Below are 19235 nucleotides of genomic sequence, written 5' to 3'. Positions count from 1 at the left end.
AATTCATATTAACTCTGTGAAATCTTCGCGAAAAGAATAGCTGAGGGCTACTTTGATGATTACACCACTTGCTTCACGTGGTCAACTTGATTTACACAAAGAGTGTAACTCCACAATAATTTTGATCATTACAATAAATTAGATCGAAAAGCAATTTACAAAAGAAAAACCTCGAACTGATTACTAACGTCTTACTGTTAACCTGACGGGTCAAACAGTTATATAAGCACGTGGTACTGGTCTCGCAAAGTACACCCCACGTGGGTTGAACATAAAGAAAAGTTGCTATATTGAAAAATATTGTCAAGACGAGACGTTATAATCACACAAGCATTCGCATTGAAGATTGATGATGCTAGTTAGAGTTACTGATCAACACGTGGTTCCACTTTACTCACAAAGTAGTGACAAGGCAACTACCGGAAAATAATCTGAACTTCACACGAGAATTACACTGCGCTGCAATTTAAGATAACATTAGATATTTTAGAGCTGAACCTGAAATAAAGGTGATTAAATTTTCAGTTAGGCTGAACTTAAGAAATCCATTGTCCTACGGACTTAGCAGACACGCGCTTAGCCGGAGATCTTACCACTTCAGACGCTAGCCACGGACCGACCGACCTGCGCTCCTACCGAGCGTGCTTCCCAAATACAAACGGAAGTGACCAGAGGGGCAGCTTCCTATACCAACATAACAACGGACGGACAGGACCATACTAAGGATAGAAACCTCTTTGCTTTTAGAAAGCGTAGCTACCTGTTCCGACGTTGGTCCTACTCTTCTCTAGCAGACAGGCTTGTCTGCTACCCTCAAGCATGCAACTACAAATACATTTGCTCATTCATCATCTCACACAGACGGGAAGGGGGATGACAGTATCTTATCATACACAGTGTATAAAAGAAAGCGGATGTAGGTTCCGTATGAGACTGTGTGACATGAATTACATATAAACTGTGTTTTAAAGTGTAGTAGTGTGACAGATCGTTCTTGTTTATGTGTAAAAGTAACACGTTCCACTACTCAGTCTCCTCCCAGATAGTCAGAAACGCCACAGTAAATTTAGAAGAGGAATTTATGCCGTAAATGACAATAGATTTAAGAAATTAAACATGAAAGGAATCCAACACAGACCTTTCACAGTACGCTGCACCAGAACCACACGCCGAACAGGATGGTCTTCCCTCTAAGTAGTGCGAGCCCGGTCGTCTTAAGACGGTATATTCTCGTGACCACCGATGCCAGTAATTTTGTATAGGGACTACATTCATGCCAAGCCTTTCTGCAGTACCGCAGACGGAACATCCAGCTTCTCGTAAACCTGTTCCACTACCTCGTTCAAACTCAGTGAGGTGCTGATACGGCGTCTTTGTCGCCTTAAATACATTCTTAACTAGCATCACCTTGCAATGTCCAAAGATAACTAATGCTCACGACCGTTACAGCGTGTATTTAAAGCAGTTGCATCCTTATTGCATTGCCATAGTGGCCCTGTTAGCAGCACTCTTACGCGACTCGCATGAAACTGGAATAGACGTCTTCTTTCAGACGTACAAACACGCCTACCAGCTTTCGTTTATATCGCACAGCTCCTTCTTGGTGCTGGAATTTTTTTCCGTCAGTGTACTATGAGCTTAAGTGATGGCCTTACATGTAGTAAGCGATACGGCTACCGAGACAGCAGAATTATTGAGGTTAGGGTCCATCTAACACAAAATCGGTACTGGCCAAAAGAATTTTGATACTGTTTTTACTATTTTGTATTATCCACGCCCTAGACGCGTAAAATAGACAAATAAAAACAATCGGACCACCGTGTGTAAAACAGTTTCTAATTTGTGATTGCCTTACAAACATACTTTTAAAGTGTCCACTATGAGGCGTTAAGCGTATGAGCGAGGAGAAGTTTACGAAAGCTTTGAAATTCGTTGGGAGTCGCTAAGTGCCCTCCTAACGAAAAACTAGATGAATTTAGCCTGGTTATTTTTCGCTCCGTTTCAAGTAAACCTAGTTTCTCACGCATCTAAACGTTAATGGCATCATGTCTCTCGTAACATATGTTGTACAATTATACATGCCTTATTTTGCAGCTGCGTTCAGTGGTCTGTGTGGATACCTTATGTAAAACATGTTGCGATTAAAGCTGAGAGTAAAGAAGTAACAAATTAAAACGTCATGCATGATGTTGAAGTTTTACTGCATGAACAGAGAAAGTGCAGTAAGCGGTAAATTTTTTCCTTTTTATAATTTTTACGGAGTGTCGACAAAAGTTTATTCCACATTCGAAGTTACGCGCAAAGTGTTGTAATTCTCAGATGAACATAATATGCCTCACGACATTTACACAGTACTACAATGTAATACGGGATATTCTGTGTTAAACGTTTAACTCGAGAGATCCTACTTGTCAATAAGTACATAACGGCAGAGTTTGAAATTTTTGTGTTTCTGCAAGATTAGCTCTATATATAAAAAGGCAATGTCCTGACTCATCAGCGCAAAGCCCTAACTGTGAAAGATCTAATGTTCAAATTTGGAGAGTGTGATAATCTTACACTATAGGCATCGTTTACTAAGTTATTTATCGGAATTTCATCGCTAAGGTTCAAAATGGCTCTGAGCAGTATGGGACTAAACATCTGAGGTAATCAGTCCCCTAGATCTTAGAACTATTTAAACCTGACTAACCTACGGACATCACACACACCCATGCCCGACGCAGGATTCGAACCTGCGACCGTAGTGGTCTCGCGGTTCCATACTGTAGCGCCTATAACCCCTCGGTCACTCCGGCCGGCCTCTTCGCTAACGGAACGAAATATGGGATGAAAGGTTTTATGAAGATACCACTATCAATGCAATTTTGAAAATTAGTATACGGTTTGCCGGTCGGAAATAAAGAAATACTTGTTTCAGCATGTTAGGTAGGTCAACCCCTATGGGGATGAAATACGGCTTGTTCGGTTCAGTGACTCTTCACCACCCAAGTGAAACCGCTAGGGATAGAAACTTGAATTACTGGTCTTACACTGTAGGCAGCGTTTGGTAAAAATTCCACCCCTAAGGAGATAAAGTAGGGGATGAGAGGAGTTCTGAAAATATGTCGCTATTAAGACAATTTTGAAGCTAGAAATACGAAAAATGGTATTTGTTTTGTCAGTTGGCAATACAAATAATAAGTGGTTCAGCATTTTTCAAAATCCAGCCACTAAGGAACTAAAATAGTGGGTACTTTTCTTTTGAAAATAAATCATTATTTAGGTACTACTAAAGTATTTTTAAAGCTACATCTATGAAATCTGGCATTGACTTCACGGTTGGATATTAAAAAAATAAGTTTTTCCGTGTTTTTGGAAGTTCTACCTCTAACGGGTGTGATATATAATGTATAAAAAGTTGTGTTAAGATATTTGAGATTATAGACGTGGAGAGTCGTTGCTGATGCATTGTTCGTATTACTGTCACCTGCAAGTGGTGAAAATTTATACTAATGCGAAGCTAACACTTTCACAGACTAACTGGCTCATACTTGACTGTATCTAACAAAAAGTAAAATAAACTCATAAGCCATAATGCTGCACTTGATATAAGTGGCTTCTGTAAGTCCCTTGGGTAGTGAACTCAATAAATCGTACACAAAATATAGAAAAAGTGGCCTTAAAAATTAACTAACATTATTTTTAAACGTAGAAAAATGAACGAATTCTGACGTACGGATATTTTGTGTAGTTATGTCAGACATTAATTATATGAGCTATTTTTGTTTCATTTCTTACAAGAGCGATTCTTCTTATAGAGATTTGGTGGTCGGAATTGAAGTAAATGTATCTTGGTTATGTTTATGAATACGGTTTAAAGCAACATTAAGCGCACACCTACTCATTTATTAGACAATAACCACCATTTGCCACTTATTTGAGATTTTCCAGCGATTTAGCATAGCTGCTGCGGAGGCGAAATGGATTGTCGCTGACCGCCATTCGGAAGACTCTTTAAATTTCACTATATTTAAAACCAACAGCGCATTCTAAGGCGCAACAAATGATTAAAATATGGAATAAATGATCTTAGCGAGTATTTAAACACAAGCACTTTGATTTAAATACCAGAACTTGACGTAAGTAGAAAAGGGTAAAACATACGATCCCGGTTTGGCTGTGTGAAACTGCGTAGATAATTGACATTTAATTTCCATTTGTACTGATAGTTAACAGCCAGTCATTTTAGGACATTTCCTGCAAATCATTTTATTGCTGATAAGTAGGTTGACCGTCCGTCCTACATCACGAGGTCAAGCGATACTATTCTGCTTTCATCATAAGAATAAACCTCATGCAAACAAACACAGCCGGCCGTGGTGGCCATGCGGTTCTAGGCGCTGTAGTCCGGAACCGCGCGACTGCTACGGTCGCAGGTTCGAATTCTACCTCGGGCATGGATGTGTGTGATGTCCTTAGGCTAGTTAGGTTTAAGTAGTTCTAAGTTCTAGTGGACTGATGACCTCAGATGTTAAGTCCCATAGTGCTCAGAGCCATTTGAACCATTTTTTTGAAACAAACACAAACGCCATGATTGGTCAGAAGCCATAGCACACGTACACTGGTGTTGTTACGCTCTTGGAAGTGGGTCCTACTTACATACTAGATATACTAGATATATTATTAAGTCACGCTAAATGAAAATTACAGATATTCAAATGTATTAACAGCCATCAATGTATTTTTTAATCGCGCTTTAGGTGTGTAGTTCCTATTTTAAAAATCGTGTGCAGTCATAGCCTATGCATTGTTGTGCTCTGATTGTCGTGCTGTCAATACGGCAGCACGAAAATGGCTGAGGCTGTTTACTGTTTCGTAGTGAAACACGGGTGTGGAGCACGGTTAAAAAGTGCCGAGAAATAATTGTTTTTAACGTTTTTCATAAATTGACAGAGATAATCGGCTCTGAAGTTTTCCGAGGGACTGTAGTACACTACAGAACAAGACTGCGTGGTTACAGTCTCGGCGGAGTATTTTTTTTTTTTTTTTTTTTGGCGTTCAAATTCAAATACATACATCTCGTAATTGTAAAATTCATCATCATTTTTTTTTTATGAATATTGCAGGTCTTCTTGTTTCTAACTACACACTGCACGCGAAATTCCTGTTTTGCTTAAATTACGAAAACATAAGAATATGATTTTTAAGGCAAGAATGAAAAACGAAGTACCCTTCATTTCGACTACGTCCATTGTTTTACACCACAGACGAGGACAAGTGACATGGAAAACACCCATTTTCACAGCATCGAGCACACCATACAAATGCTACATTTTTACATTTGTCACCGCACCATTAAATATGGACCCAACAGAACTGATCTGGAGCCAAGTTATGGGATTTGGCCCGAGAAATAACAAGACTGTTAAGCTACCAGTTGTACTGGAACTAACGCACGCAGCTTTTTCGCACCTCACTGCAGAACACTGGCGGGATATAGAACGGCTCGTCATAAAAGAAAAAGAGAAAATGCGGCGCCTGGTTCGCTTCATGGATTCTGTTGTTGTTCGACTCGTGATCAACGCAGCAGATGACAGTTCCAGAACTGAAACGTAATTCTCCGATTCGGATAAGGAAGGAGCTAAGAGATTACCCGACGAGTGACTGTAATTAATACCTTCAACGGCTTCAATATTCAACAGTACGGTGAAATCCCTGCAGTACCCTTTTGCATCACACACAGCTCGCTCAGAAAAATTACGCTGTGTGTAAGTTAGGAATTTTCATCACTCCTGTTTGTAGTTAGAATACTATGTAAGGTGAGAGTGGGACCATTATGTGCTTCCCGCCGGTTCACGCAAGGACCGCGCGGCAGTACCGGAGTTTCGCCGAATATTACACTACTGGCCATTAAAATTGCTACACCAAGAAGAAATGCAGATGATAAACCTGTCTTCATTCGACAAATATACCATACTCGAACTGTCATGTGATTACATATTCACGCAATTTGGGTGCATAGATCCTGAGAAATCAGTACCCAGAACAACCACCTCTGGCCGTAATAACGGCCTTGATACGCCTGGGCATTGAGTCAAACAGAGCTTGGATGGCGTGTACAGGTACAGCTGCCCTGCAGCTTCAACACGATACCACAGTTCCTGGAGAGTAGTGACTGGCGTATTGTGACGAGCCAGTTGCTCGACCACCATTGGCCAGACATTTTCAATTGGTCAGAGATCTGGAGAATGTGCTGGCCAGGGCAGCAGTCGAACATTTTCTGTATCCAGAAAGGCCCGTACAGGACCTGAAACATGCGGTCGTGCATTATCCTGCTGAAATGTAGGGTTTCGCAGGGATAGAATGAAGGGTAGAGCCACGGGTCGTAACACATCTGAAATTTAACGTCCACTGTTCAAAGTGCCGTGAATGCGAACAAGAGGTGACCGAGACGAGTAACCAATGGCACTCCATACCATCACGCCAGGTGATACGGCGATGACGAATCCACGCTTCCAATGTGCGTTCACCGCGATGTCGCCAAACACGGATGCGACCATCCTGTTACTGTAAACAGAACCTGAATTCATCCGAAAAAATGACGTTTTGCCATTCGTGCACCCAGGTTCGTCGTCGAGCATACCATCGCAGGCGTCCCAGTCTGTGATGCAGCGTCAAGAGGAACCGCAGCCATGGTCTCAGAGCTGATAGTCCATGCTGCTGCAAACGTCGTCGAACTGTTCGTGCAGATGGTTGTTGTCTTGCAAACGTCCCCATCTGTTGACGCAGGGATCGAGACATGGCTGCACGATCCGTTACAGCCGTGCACATAAGATGTCTGTCATCTCGACTGCTAGTGATACGTTGGGATCCAGCACTGTGTTCCGTATTTCGCTCCTGAACCCACCGATTCCATAATCTGCTAACAGTCATTGGATCTCGACCAACGCGAGCAGAAATGTCGCGATACGATAAAGCGCAATCGCGATAGGCTACAATCCGACCTCTATCGAAGTCGGAAACGTGATGGTACGCATTCCTCCTCCTTCCACGTGGTATCACAACAACGTTTCATCAGGCAACGCCGGTCAACTGCTGTTTGTGTACGAGAAATCGGTTGAAAACTTTCCTCATGTCAACACGTTGTAGGTGTCGCCACCGGCTCCAACCTTGTGTGAATGCTCTGAAAAGCTAATGATTTGGGTATCATTGCATCCTCTTCCTGTCGGTTAAATTTCGCGTCTGTAGCACATCATCTCCGTGGTGTAGGAATTTTAATGGCCGGTGGTGCATTTCATTTCCATTAAATGACATTCGAAGCTACGAGTATGTTTTTCCTTTGCTATTCTCTATTTACGTCCGAACTGCAGTTACTCATACCACTGCAGATTAGTTGGACTGCTGGTTGGACAGTGCTGTCAAAAATGCACAGGTAAAGCTGTTGTTACATGTTATCGCTCTATGTGAGTGTAACACAACGTAAAAGTATCCTTATGATCGTACTTGACTGTACTGGTCACAGCTTGGGTTCTGCTCCGCGTGAAACCAAATACAGTGAATTTAAAGCACACACGGAAGAATTCATGGCGCAATGCTTACGTTAGGTTTACTCTTATGTTGAAGAGAGTACAGTGTATCGGCAGCCGGTTCGTTTCTGGGGCGCTGGAGAGCTGCCTCGTCAGGCACGAGACGAGCCTGTGCTCGCGGCGGCCGGGGAACTTGGGGACCGCGGGGACCCGGCAGCTCTTTGTGCTGCTTTCCGCAACGGGGAGATTTACTGGGCCAACTTGTGCCCGCTGTGCCTGGGCGCCCGTCTGACAACGCCCAACCCGACCTGCAGCTAACTTCGGGTGCGCCTCGACGTCTGCGGAAGTCGCCGGGACGCTGTGGCCCGCCAGAGTGCGGGCGCGGATGCTCCGAGGAGCACTGCCTGGAACGCCGACTCACCTCGGCCGTGTCAGGACTCCAGTGCCGGACTGTTCTCATTAGCGGCGTGCTTCCGGTGATCAGCCGAGTTGGTGTTCCCATTTTGTGCTCATCGTTTCGACGACAGACCCAGCTGTCACCTTCAGGGGCTGTTATGTGCACTTGGTGCCTGGACTGTTGTAAACCGTTTTTGGTTTCGTGCCGCCATTTATAGCTGACAATGGGGCGTTATGTTCTTCGTACTAGTACACATTTGTGCATTGTGCCCTACAGCTGGTCGTCCAGTGGTTGCGCAGCAGCCTCTACGTCAAGGGGCTCATGGTGGACATCAGAAACGGCGAGTAAGAGTGCAGTGTTGAGGGTTGCATACATCAAGGTGCCTCTGCTTCGTCAGTGCTGAACTTGCCCCTCTACTTCCCGCTATACTTCCTCGAATATGTCAAGTCTGAGAATCCAGAATGAGATTTGATTAATTTTTAAATTTCTTATTTTTTGTTTCTAAAAAATTTATTCTTGCTTATTTATTCACTTTTTCTTTGTATTATATGTAAGTTTTGTTAAACTAAATGTTTTTTAAGTAATTTGATTTAATTATCAAGTGATTTTGGATTTAGCAACTGATTTAGTATCGGTATAATTCGTGCCAGCAGCCGCGGTTATACCATTGATACAAGTGAATATTATTTGTTAAAACAGTTGTTTATATTACGAGGGTTAAAATATAAATTTGTAATGTGAAATGTTAAAATTTGTGTAGCTCTTTTTATGAATCAGTGAAATTTCAATAATAAACTAGGATTAGATACCCTATTATTTTAAATGTTAATTATATTTACCAGGGTACTAATACTTAAGGTTTTTAAACCCAAAGAATTTGGCGGTATGTCATTCTATTCAGAGGAACCTACCCTGTGATTGATAATACACGACTTACTCTACTTATGGCCGAGCGGTTCTAAGCGCTCCAGTCCGGAACCGCGCTGCTGCTACGGTCGCAGGTTCGAATCCTGTGTCGGGCATGGATGTGGGTAATGTCCTTAGGTTTAAGTAGTTCCAAGTCTAGGGGACTGATGACCACAGATGTTGAGTCCCATAGTGCTCAGAGCCATTTGAACCATTTTTTACTCTACTTAATTTATTTGTATATCTCCATTATCAGAGAATCTTCTTAGAGTTATAATTCTCGAGATTTATAATTATAAAATATTTCAGGTCAAGGTGCAGCTTATAGTTAAGAGGAGGTGGGTTACAATAGATTTTTGTTTGTAACGGATTTGATGGTGAAATACTGTTGATGAAGGTGGATTTGATAGTAATTTGATTTATTTAATTTATCTGATATTGGCTCTGAGGTGTGTACATATCGCCCGTCGCTCTCATTATTGATTATTCTACTTTGATTATTTTAAAGTAACTTCAATTTAGATGAGATAAGTCGTAACATAGTAGATGTACTGGAAAGTGTATCTAGGAAGATGTTCAAGATATAACATATTAATAAAGTGTTTCACTTACACTGAAAATTTTTCTGTGCAAATCAGGATGTCTTGATTATTTGTTTTAGTATATTCATTTTTTCTACTCTGTAGCGGAGTGTGCGCTGATATGAAACTTCCTGGCAGGTTAAAACTGTGTGCCAGACCGAGACTCGAACGCGGTAGAGCACTTGCCCGCGAAAGGCAAATGTCCCGAGTTCGAGTCTCGGTCCAGCACACAGTTTTAGTCTGCCAGGAAGTTTCAAGTCTGAAGAATGGTGGCGCTGCCGTTGTTTTCTATCCGTCCTTTCTGTTACTAAAACGTGCAGAATTGAGCTATCGGCGGCGAGTTTAGAGGACTCCTACACAACTTTTGTTATCAAAGATACAAATGGCGACCCTGCTAGGAGTCTCAGTGCGCATCATCCGCGGTGTTTCGCCAGATATTTGTAATTTCGTTTTCCCAGTATGTCTGGAGTCAGCCCAAACAAATACTGCACATTTTCCACTACGCCTAGTTTCGACACAAAGGAGAGGCTCTTCATCGTTGCAAACAAAATTCGATAGAGCGATCCCAAATTAGTGTAGTACTACATTTCTTTTATCGATCTCCAGTAGCAGGGACAGGAAAACAACATTCAGTACTCCAGCATCGACTGAGCAGCGCTGCTATGTGGTGGTGGCACTCGGCGGGCGTCAGGGGAGTGCGATCGCTGCTGATCGTTGTTGTTCTGTCCCTGTTCACGCAAATCGATAAAACAAATATAGCACTAAACTGATTATAGACCGGTCTACCGAATCAGCACGTAAAATTCCGCTTTAAAAAGAATTTTGGTTGGAACAAACTGACCCTTTACGTCAAACAGTGAGTCCAATGAAACATTTGATGACCAGTATTTCTTTGAGCTGACTGCAGATACAGATTGCAAAAACGAAACTAATACCTACCAAAACACCAGAGACACCTGACGCTTGTTAAGAAGGCATCAAATATACACTACTGGCCATTAAACTTGCTACACCACGAAGATGACGTGCTAAAGACGCGAAATTTAACCGACAGGAAGAAGATGCTGTGATATGCAAATGATTAGCTTTTCAGAGCATTCACACAAGGATGGCGCCGGTGGGGACACCTACAACGCGCTGACATGAGGAAAATTTTCCAACCGATTTCTCATACACAAACAGCAGTTGACTGGCGCTGCCTGGTGAAACATTGTTGTGATGCCTCGTGTAAGGAAGAGAAATGCATACCCTCACGTTTCCGACTTTGATAAAGCTCGGATAGTAGCCTATCGCGATTGCGCTTTATCGTATCGCGACATTGCTGCTCGCGTTGGTCGAGATCCAATGACTGTTAGCAGAATATGGAATCGGTGGGTTCAGGAGGGTAATACGGAACGCCGTGCTGGATACCAACGGCCTCGTATCACTAGCAGTCGAGATGACAGGCATCTTATCTGCATGGCTGTAACGGATCGTGCAGCCACGTCTCGATCCCTGAGTCAACAGATGAGGGCGTTTGCAAGACAACAACCATCTGCACGAACAGTTCGACGACGTTTGCAGCAGCATGGACTATCAGTAAGCAGACCGTAGCTGCGGCTACCCCTGACGCTGCATCACAGACAGGAGCGCCTGTGATGGTGAACTCAACGACGAACCTGGGTGCACGAATGGCAAAAAGTCATTTTTTCGAATGAATCCAAGTTCTGTTTACAGCATCATGATGGTCGCATCCGTGTTTGGCGACATCGCGGTGAACGCACATTGGAAGCGTGTTTTCGTCATCGCCATACTGGGGTATCACCCGGCGTGATGGTATGGGGTTCCATTGGTTACACGTCTCGGTCACCTCTTGTTCGCATCGACAGCACATTTAAGATGTTACGACCCGTGGCTCTACCATTCATTCGATTCCAGCGAAACCCTACATTAAGCAGGATAATGCACGAACGCATGTTGCAGGTCCTGTACGGGCCTTTCTGGATGCAGAAAATGTTCGACTGCTGCCCTGGCCAGCACATTCTCCAGATCTCACACCAAATGAAAACGTCTGGTCAGTGGTGGCCGAGCAACTGGCTCGTCACAATACGCCAGTCACTACTCGTGATGAACTGTGGTATCGTGTTGAAGCTGCATGGGCAGCTGTACCTGTACACGCCATCCAAGCTGTGTTTGACTCAATGGCCAGGCGTATCAAGGCTGTTATTACGGCCAGAGGTGGTTGTTTTGGGTACTGATTTCTCAGGATGTATGCACCCAAACTGCGTGAAAATGTGATCACATGTCAGTTACTGTATAATATATTTGTCCAATGAATACGCGTTTATAATCTGCATTTCTTCTTGGTGTAGAAATTTCAATGGCCAGTAGTGTATATGAGACACACACTCACAGATACAGGTTAATTCAGCTAAAAAAATGAACGGGACGCTTTTGTAGGAAATGTAATATTGTTAAATTGTGTACTGGAATACGTTTACTTTGTAGGTAATTTAAAGCAAAAATATAACTGGAAAACCGTGGCGTCCAGTGGAAAGATATCCCAGCACAAAATTTAAGTGCATTAAATTTCCTATAAATAAGTCCTGTTCATTTTCTTGTAGAACTGTTTGCATGTAGTGAGCGATAGAATGTGAAAATGGGGCCTGTGGTTTTTGAAGGTGGTGTCGGTTGCGTATAGCCTTAGGTAAGAGAAGCGCGCACACTGTGTGTGTGTGTGTGTGTGTGTGTGTGTGTGTGTGTGTGTGTGTGTGTGTGTGTGTGTGTGTGTGTGTGTGTTTGATGGAAAAAACCGCTACAGTAGAAAATAATTGATGCAGAGTAAGGAAATTTCAGGAATACATTCATCTAGGTAACATATTTAAGCGATTAACTTGCAAATTAACAAGTTAATATAAGCATTAGATCAGCCATTGAAAATGCGAAATGGTGCTACATTTATCACCGGTGTAATAGTCAGAATGTTGAAAGTAAACCTGCATGCATTGTGTTGTACAGTTGGCGTACATTAGTTTGTGGGATGTAGCTTTATGCCTGTTGCAATTGGTCAGTCAATACAGGGACGCTTAATGCTGGTTGTAGATGACCATGGAGTTGTCGTTCGATGCTGTCCCATATGAGCTCGGCTGGAGACAGACTTGGTGGCACGGAAGTCCAAGGCAACATCTCGACACTGTGTAGAGTATGTTGGATTTTAGGACCCCTGCGTGCGAGTGAGCGTTATCCTGCTGGAAAACACCCTCTGGACTGCTGGTCATGAATGGCAAAACGACAGGTCGAATCATCGTATAGACGTACAAATTTCCAGTCAGAGTGCGTGGGATAGCCAGGAGAGCGTTCCCGGTGTCACACGAAATCACACCTCAGACCATAACTCCAGATGTAGGTCCAGTATATGTGCAGCGGAGACAGGGTGACTGCAGGCCCTCAACTGGCCTCCTAAGCAACATACGGCCATCACTGTCACCGAGGCAGAAGCAGATTTCATCAAGAAACACGACAGACCTCCACCCTGCCCTAAAATGTGCTTTCACTTGAGACCACTGAAGTCGCAAGTTGCGGTCGTTCGGAGTCAGTGGAATGCACGCTACGTGGTGTCTGACTTGGAGCTTGTAACAATAACAACTGTACCAATAATAATTTTTTTCTTTATGAATTTAGATAAATTTTTCTTTCTGAATTTATGTAAAGTAATATAAGTAATGTTGTGAATTTCTTTTTCTTTTCGTGTCATGTTAAAGAAACTGTAAACAACTTGTGAAATGAATGTTATTATTTATGTTATGTTTCAAGCAATTTGATAACCAAAGGAAAGTGTATTTAATGTTAAAACTCTTGGATGATGTGAAAATTGTGATTTATACACTTGGTCCATACGTAGGTAATGCATTAGGATATGTGTAGTAGAAAACCTGTGGTGAATACCCTACCTGTAGGGGAGCGGGAAAAGGTGGATGCAGGCGAGCGCGGGAAAACGCACACTGGCGCGGTTCGGCACAACGGGCTCAGTAACACAGTCGGAGTTGGGCATCGGTCAGAGGAACATGTACTGTACCGAGGAGGCTATCTAGGAAAAGTGGATTCCGTTGAGCCTCGGATGAGCCGATTCCGACGACTACTTGGCATGGCTATATCCTTAGGCACAAAATTGGAAAGATTACGACGCTAAGAAGAATGAGTGCCGTTACTGTGAGAGCCTTAGCCGTGCTTGTATGTGTGCTGTGCTGCCCGCTATCTCGCTGCCCGCCATCCGCCGCGCCGACTTGCACAGGTCAAACATTTATTTCATCTTTAGAAGTGTATCTGTGTGGACCAGTGTCGAAACTGTTTCTAACTGTTCAATAATAACGTGACTTTTACCAGAATTGCCTTAGTCGTTACTCATCCTTATCACTGACCTAGACAGGGTCCTTACCACATATTGTGCAACCCGAGTATCCCGAATTGAAAGTTTACAGTTAGTATTAAATTATCTGCAGACCAATCTATGCTATAAAGACGTTTAAATTTAGGTATGTTAATGTAAATGTTAGTAAAGAACTACAGTTCGATTAAATTGAAAGATATAGTTTGAATTGAGCTCGCAATGTTATTTAATTAATTTGAGACAGAAAGAATGATAACTAATTAATGCAGAAATAAAAGAAAATAGTAGTTATCCACAGTTTGATAATTTTGAGTGTTAATTTACCTTCAGGACTTACTAGTTTCAGTATAACGACCATAACAGTTTCAGGCCCCCCCCCCCTTCTCTTGCCCATTCTTGCATATATTGAAGTGTACTGATCAGATTTGAACCGCAAAGTTAAGTTCTATATTTAACCTAGGTGTATTAGCGTTTTTTCCAATTTTAATAGTGACATTGTATGTGTGTTTTCAAAATTGCTAATCCTAGGGTAATCTATGCCCGATTTCAGTCTGATCAATATACAAAATGCAGTTCGCAGTAATCATTGCTGTGTGGTGTTGTGAAATGTTAGGTCATACAAATTAGTACAAAAGAAGAAAACCTTGGTTCAGTAGATTCTTTCTGGTTCTAAATTTTGCCATAAAACGCAACATTACTACGTGTCATTATGCTTGTACATGCACCCACTTGTACAGGGAAAAACTCACTCAAGGCCTAATTAGGCTGGCGACCGAATTATTAATCATTGGTAATATCTACTGTGTGTACTTCTTGTCCATGCGAACGCGTAATTATACTTTACATTTGCTTCACGCATCATTGTAGTTACTGACTGAATATAGGTTCGATTTTGCTTCCATTAGGTACACGCGGTCAACTCATGTACTAAAATCCTTGTTTATAAGGTGAAGCCCGTGAACTTATTACAGTACAGGCTTTATAGAGTTAACGCACGTCCGACAGGGCGGAAGTGTTACAAGCTGTCCTGGTAGTGATAGATTTGTAACAGTTTGTTGTGTCACTGTGGTGCCACCTGCTGCTCATATTGCCGCTGCAGACGCAGTACTATACGACAGCCTTCCCTCACGGTGGTGCGACGTAGCCGTCTGGTGCCCGGTCATCCGACGACCGTGCATTATCGTGACCACCTCTGACAGCAACCATGCACAGTGGCTAGATTCCTGTCAAGTCTTACATCAGTATTGCAGAAGTAACATCCAGCCTCTCTTAACCCTATTACACGACCTCCTTCAAACTCAGTGTGTTGGTAATGGCATCTTTGTCGCCTTATAGGTATTCTTTACTACCATCATCTCACCACACCTAATCTCAAAGGTAATTAATATTCACCACCGTTAGAACGTGTATGTGAAGCAATCCTAATTTGCATCCTCATCGTGCGATTACTAGGGACCACTCTTTTGGGAATGGCGCGAAATCTGAATAGAAATCATCTTTCAGAAATGGAAACAAGCCTACCAACTTTCGTTCATCTCGCACAGCTCCTCCTTGGTATTCCGATTTTTTCCGTAATTGTATAGATACATCTGTATATATACAGGGTGTTACAAAAAGGTACGGCCAAACTTTCAGGAAACATTCCTCACACACAAATAAAGAAAAGATGTTATGTGGACACGTGTCCGGAAACGCTTGATTTCCATGTTAGAGCTCACTTTAGTTTCGTCAGTCTGTACTGTACTTCCTCGATTCACCGCCAGTTGGCCCAATTGAAGGAAGGTAATGTTGACTTCGGTGCTTGTGTTGACATGCAACTCATTGCTCTACAGTACTAGCATCAAGCACATCAGAACGTAGCATCAGCAGGTTAGTGTTCATCACGATCATGGTTTTGCAGTCAGTGCAATGTTTACAAATGCGGAGTCGGCAGATGCCCATTTGATGTATGGATTAGCACGGGGCAATAGCCGTGGCGCGGTACGTTTGTATCGAGACAGATTTCCAGAACGAAGGTGTCCCGACAGGAAGACGTTCGAAGCAATTGATCGGCGTCTTAGGGAGCACGGAACATTCCAGCCTATGACTCGCGACTGGAGAAGACCTAGAACGGCGAGGACACTTGCATTGGACGAGGCAATTCTTCGTGCAGTTGACGATAACCCTAATGTCAGCGTCAGAGAAGTTGCTGCTGTACAAGGAAACGTTGACCACGTCACTGTATGGAGAGTGCTACGGGAGAACCAGTTGTTTCCGTACCGTGTACAGCGTGTGCTGGCACTATCAGCAGCTGATTGGCCTCCACGGGTACACTTCTGAGAATGGTTCATCCAACAATGTGTCAATACTCATGTCAGTGAAAATGTTATCTTTACGGATGAGGCTTTATTCCAACGTGATCAAATTGTAAATTTTCACAATCACATGTGTGGGCTGACGAGAATCCGCACGCAATTGTGCAATCACGTTATCAACACAGATTTTCTGTGAACGTTTGGGCAGGCATTGGTGAGGTCTTGATTGGGCCCAATGTTCTTCCACCTACGCTCAATGGAGCACGTTATCATGATTTCATACGGGATACACTACCTGTGCTGCTAGAACATGTGCCCTTACAAGTACGACACAACGTGTGGTTCATGCACGATGGAGCTCCTGAACATTTCCGTCGAAGTGTTCGTACGCTTCTCAACAACAGATTCGGTGACCGATGGATTCGTAGAGGCGGACCAACTCCATGGCCTCCACGCTCTCCTGACCTCAACCCTCTTGACTTTCATTTATGGGGGCATTTGAAAGCTCTTGTCTACGCAACCCCGGTACCAAATGTAGAGAATCTTCGTTCTCGTATTGTGAACGGCTGTGATACAATACGCCATTCTCCAGGGCTGCATCAGCGCGTCAGGAATTGCATGCGACGGAGGGTGGATGCATGTATCCTCGCTAACGGAGGACATTTTGAACATTTCCTGTAACAGAGTGTTTGAAGTCACGCTGGTACGTTCTGCTGCTGTGTGTTTCCATTCCATGATTAATGTGATTTGAAGAGAAGTAATAAAATAAGCTCTAACATGGAAAGTAAGCGTTTTCGGACACATGTCCACATAACATATTTTCTTTCTTTGTGTGTGAGGAATGTTTCCTGAAAGTTTTGCCGTACCTTTTTGTAACACCCTGTAGATACAACTCTATGCAGTGCTATCGGATCAGTGTTGGGAAATAAATAGCGGTGCACCCCAGACTCTTACGTGTAGCACTAAATGTCTACAGCTGGGCGATAAGTCTAGCGTAGCGATAATAGATTGGTATACGTCTACATAAATCTTCGTCTTCGATGTGCCTGGCTATTAGTGGAAACCGTACCAAAATACTTACAGTAGTTCCTGAGATCAGCCTTCACATACAGACAGAAAACGGTGGTTGTGGTGGTGGTGGTGGTGGTGGTGGTGGTGGTGGTGAGGGGGGGGCGGACTTTAATGTATAGTACGTACAGGTAAGTCGTGCGCTAGCGTTCTGTGTGTAGTGGCGCCAGGCCTCAGCTCTGCTCGCGAACTCTCGTATTCGCTCTCCTTTCCATGTTGGTGGGGGGTATACTAACAGGGCCAAGCGACGAGTTTCTTGTTAAAGGTCACTTGCTAGTGAATCTGCTCCAAAAATGCTAATATTTTTTTTTCATCTTAAATCGCTATTTGGAGTTTTGTGAAGAAAATATCAATTAAGTGAATCGATTCAGACAGCTGGAACATCCTTAAAAACACATCTAAATATATGTCGGCATGCGGCAACGACCGTGTTTCCCCTGAAGTCGGATGTCAGATGGCGTCATTATTATTTGCGTTGACCTAGTAGCGTGAGGCGCGGAAAGAAACAAGGTTTCACACTACAATTGAAGGAAAGTAACGGAAAGTGTTTAATTTGTAATTGCATAAGACGAAAAAACTGCTTTTCTCTGAGTTCCTTTAATCCGTTTTTCGGTTTGCATTTCCGTCTTTAAGAGCGTTTTTCCCTGAGAAAGTAAGCGTGTATCAAGTTGAAATTGATATCACATCCTAAGGTCGGTGTTCGTTTGGCGGTGTCTAAGTTGGAAGCTTGTAAGTGAAGGGTAGCGAGGAGTTACGGTAATTTATGCTTTCACTATGTGTCTAATTTATGCGAGGAGAGCCTCGAAACTTAAAATTCCGCGCGAAAAATGGGTCCCTGAGGCAACCGAAATAGGCCAAAACAGCACAGAGGAGCAAGAAAAGGAGGGCCCTAAGAACAACAGAGGCGAGTAACAGATGAAATTTACTTTTAAACTGAATTCCCCGAGAACCAAATTTTCCGACATGCTTATTTTATGCAAAGAAACAATTTGACCTAGAGATCTGAAATTTTTTGTGATATTTCAGGTTACCATTTGGAGAAAAGTAGACTACAGACGCCACCTTTCTATCACCAGGAGGAAAAATATACCCTTATTAATTATAAAAAAATTACCTTAATTTTGATTGTGAAATTTGTGTTTATAGTATAGAAACTATTGATTGAAATTTGATTGTAGTCTACTTTTTGAATAACAATGTCATAAATGTCTGCACAAAATTTTACGTATCTAGGAAAAGTAGTTAATAAGTCTATGGACTTCAAACACAGACTGGCAGGAAAATTTTTTAACTTACTGACCGACATAAATGTTTATATAACAAAATTTATATCGAAGCTATTCTGATTATTCTTATACAAAAATCTTCATCCTTCAAAACACTTTCACTGTCATACAGTTTCTTTGTATTCAGAGTTCACAATATGTAGTTAGACCCTCATAAACTTTACGAAAATGATTACTGTTTTTCGTGCCGTTCACTGGGCAAGTCATCTTAAGTGGATAGCGGCGGAGACTGGCGGGTCGCCGCCCCGAGCGTACATGGACGAGGTATCGTGAAATGACGTCACAGCACCCGCTTGCGAGTCCATAGCGAGTGCACGGAGTTAATTTCTGATTAGTTTCTGGTTGGTTGGTTTGTTTGGGGGAGCGGACTACATAACGAAGTCACTGGTCCCATCAGATTAGGGAATGATGGGAAAGGAAAAGGAACCATCCCGGCATTTGCCTGAAGCGATTTAGGGAAATCACGGAAAACCTAAGTCAGGATGATGGGACGCGAGTTTGAACCGACGTCCTCCCGTTTTGCGAGTCCAGTAAAGTCTAGTTTCCGGATCGATTATTGGCTGGTTCGCAGATTTTCACTCGGTGGCTGGGTGTTTGTCGTGTCCTAATCATTTTAGCTCATCTTTGTCAATCTATAAGTCGCCGAGATGCCTTTAAATAGGGCGAACAGAAACGGGAGCCCCGCCACCAATAATACCTCACGGTAATTACCTGCGTTCGCAGTTGTTGCTGCTGAATGTATTACAATCTCTGTCTTTCTCTACTGTTTTTGCCCATTTTCATTAAAAATAGAAATTTTAATTACAAAGTACTGAATCATAAATGTTTA

Source organism: Schistocerca cancellata, chromosome 12 (genome assembly GCF_023864275.1).
Source record: "Schistocerca cancellata isolate TAMUIC-IGC-003103 chromosome 12, iqSchCanc2.1, whole genome shotgun sequence".
Classification (NCBI taxonomy): Eukaryota; Metazoa; Arthropoda; class Insecta; order Orthoptera; family Acrididae; genus Schistocerca; species Schistocerca cancellata.
This window is presented reverse-complemented; position numbering follows the sequence as displayed.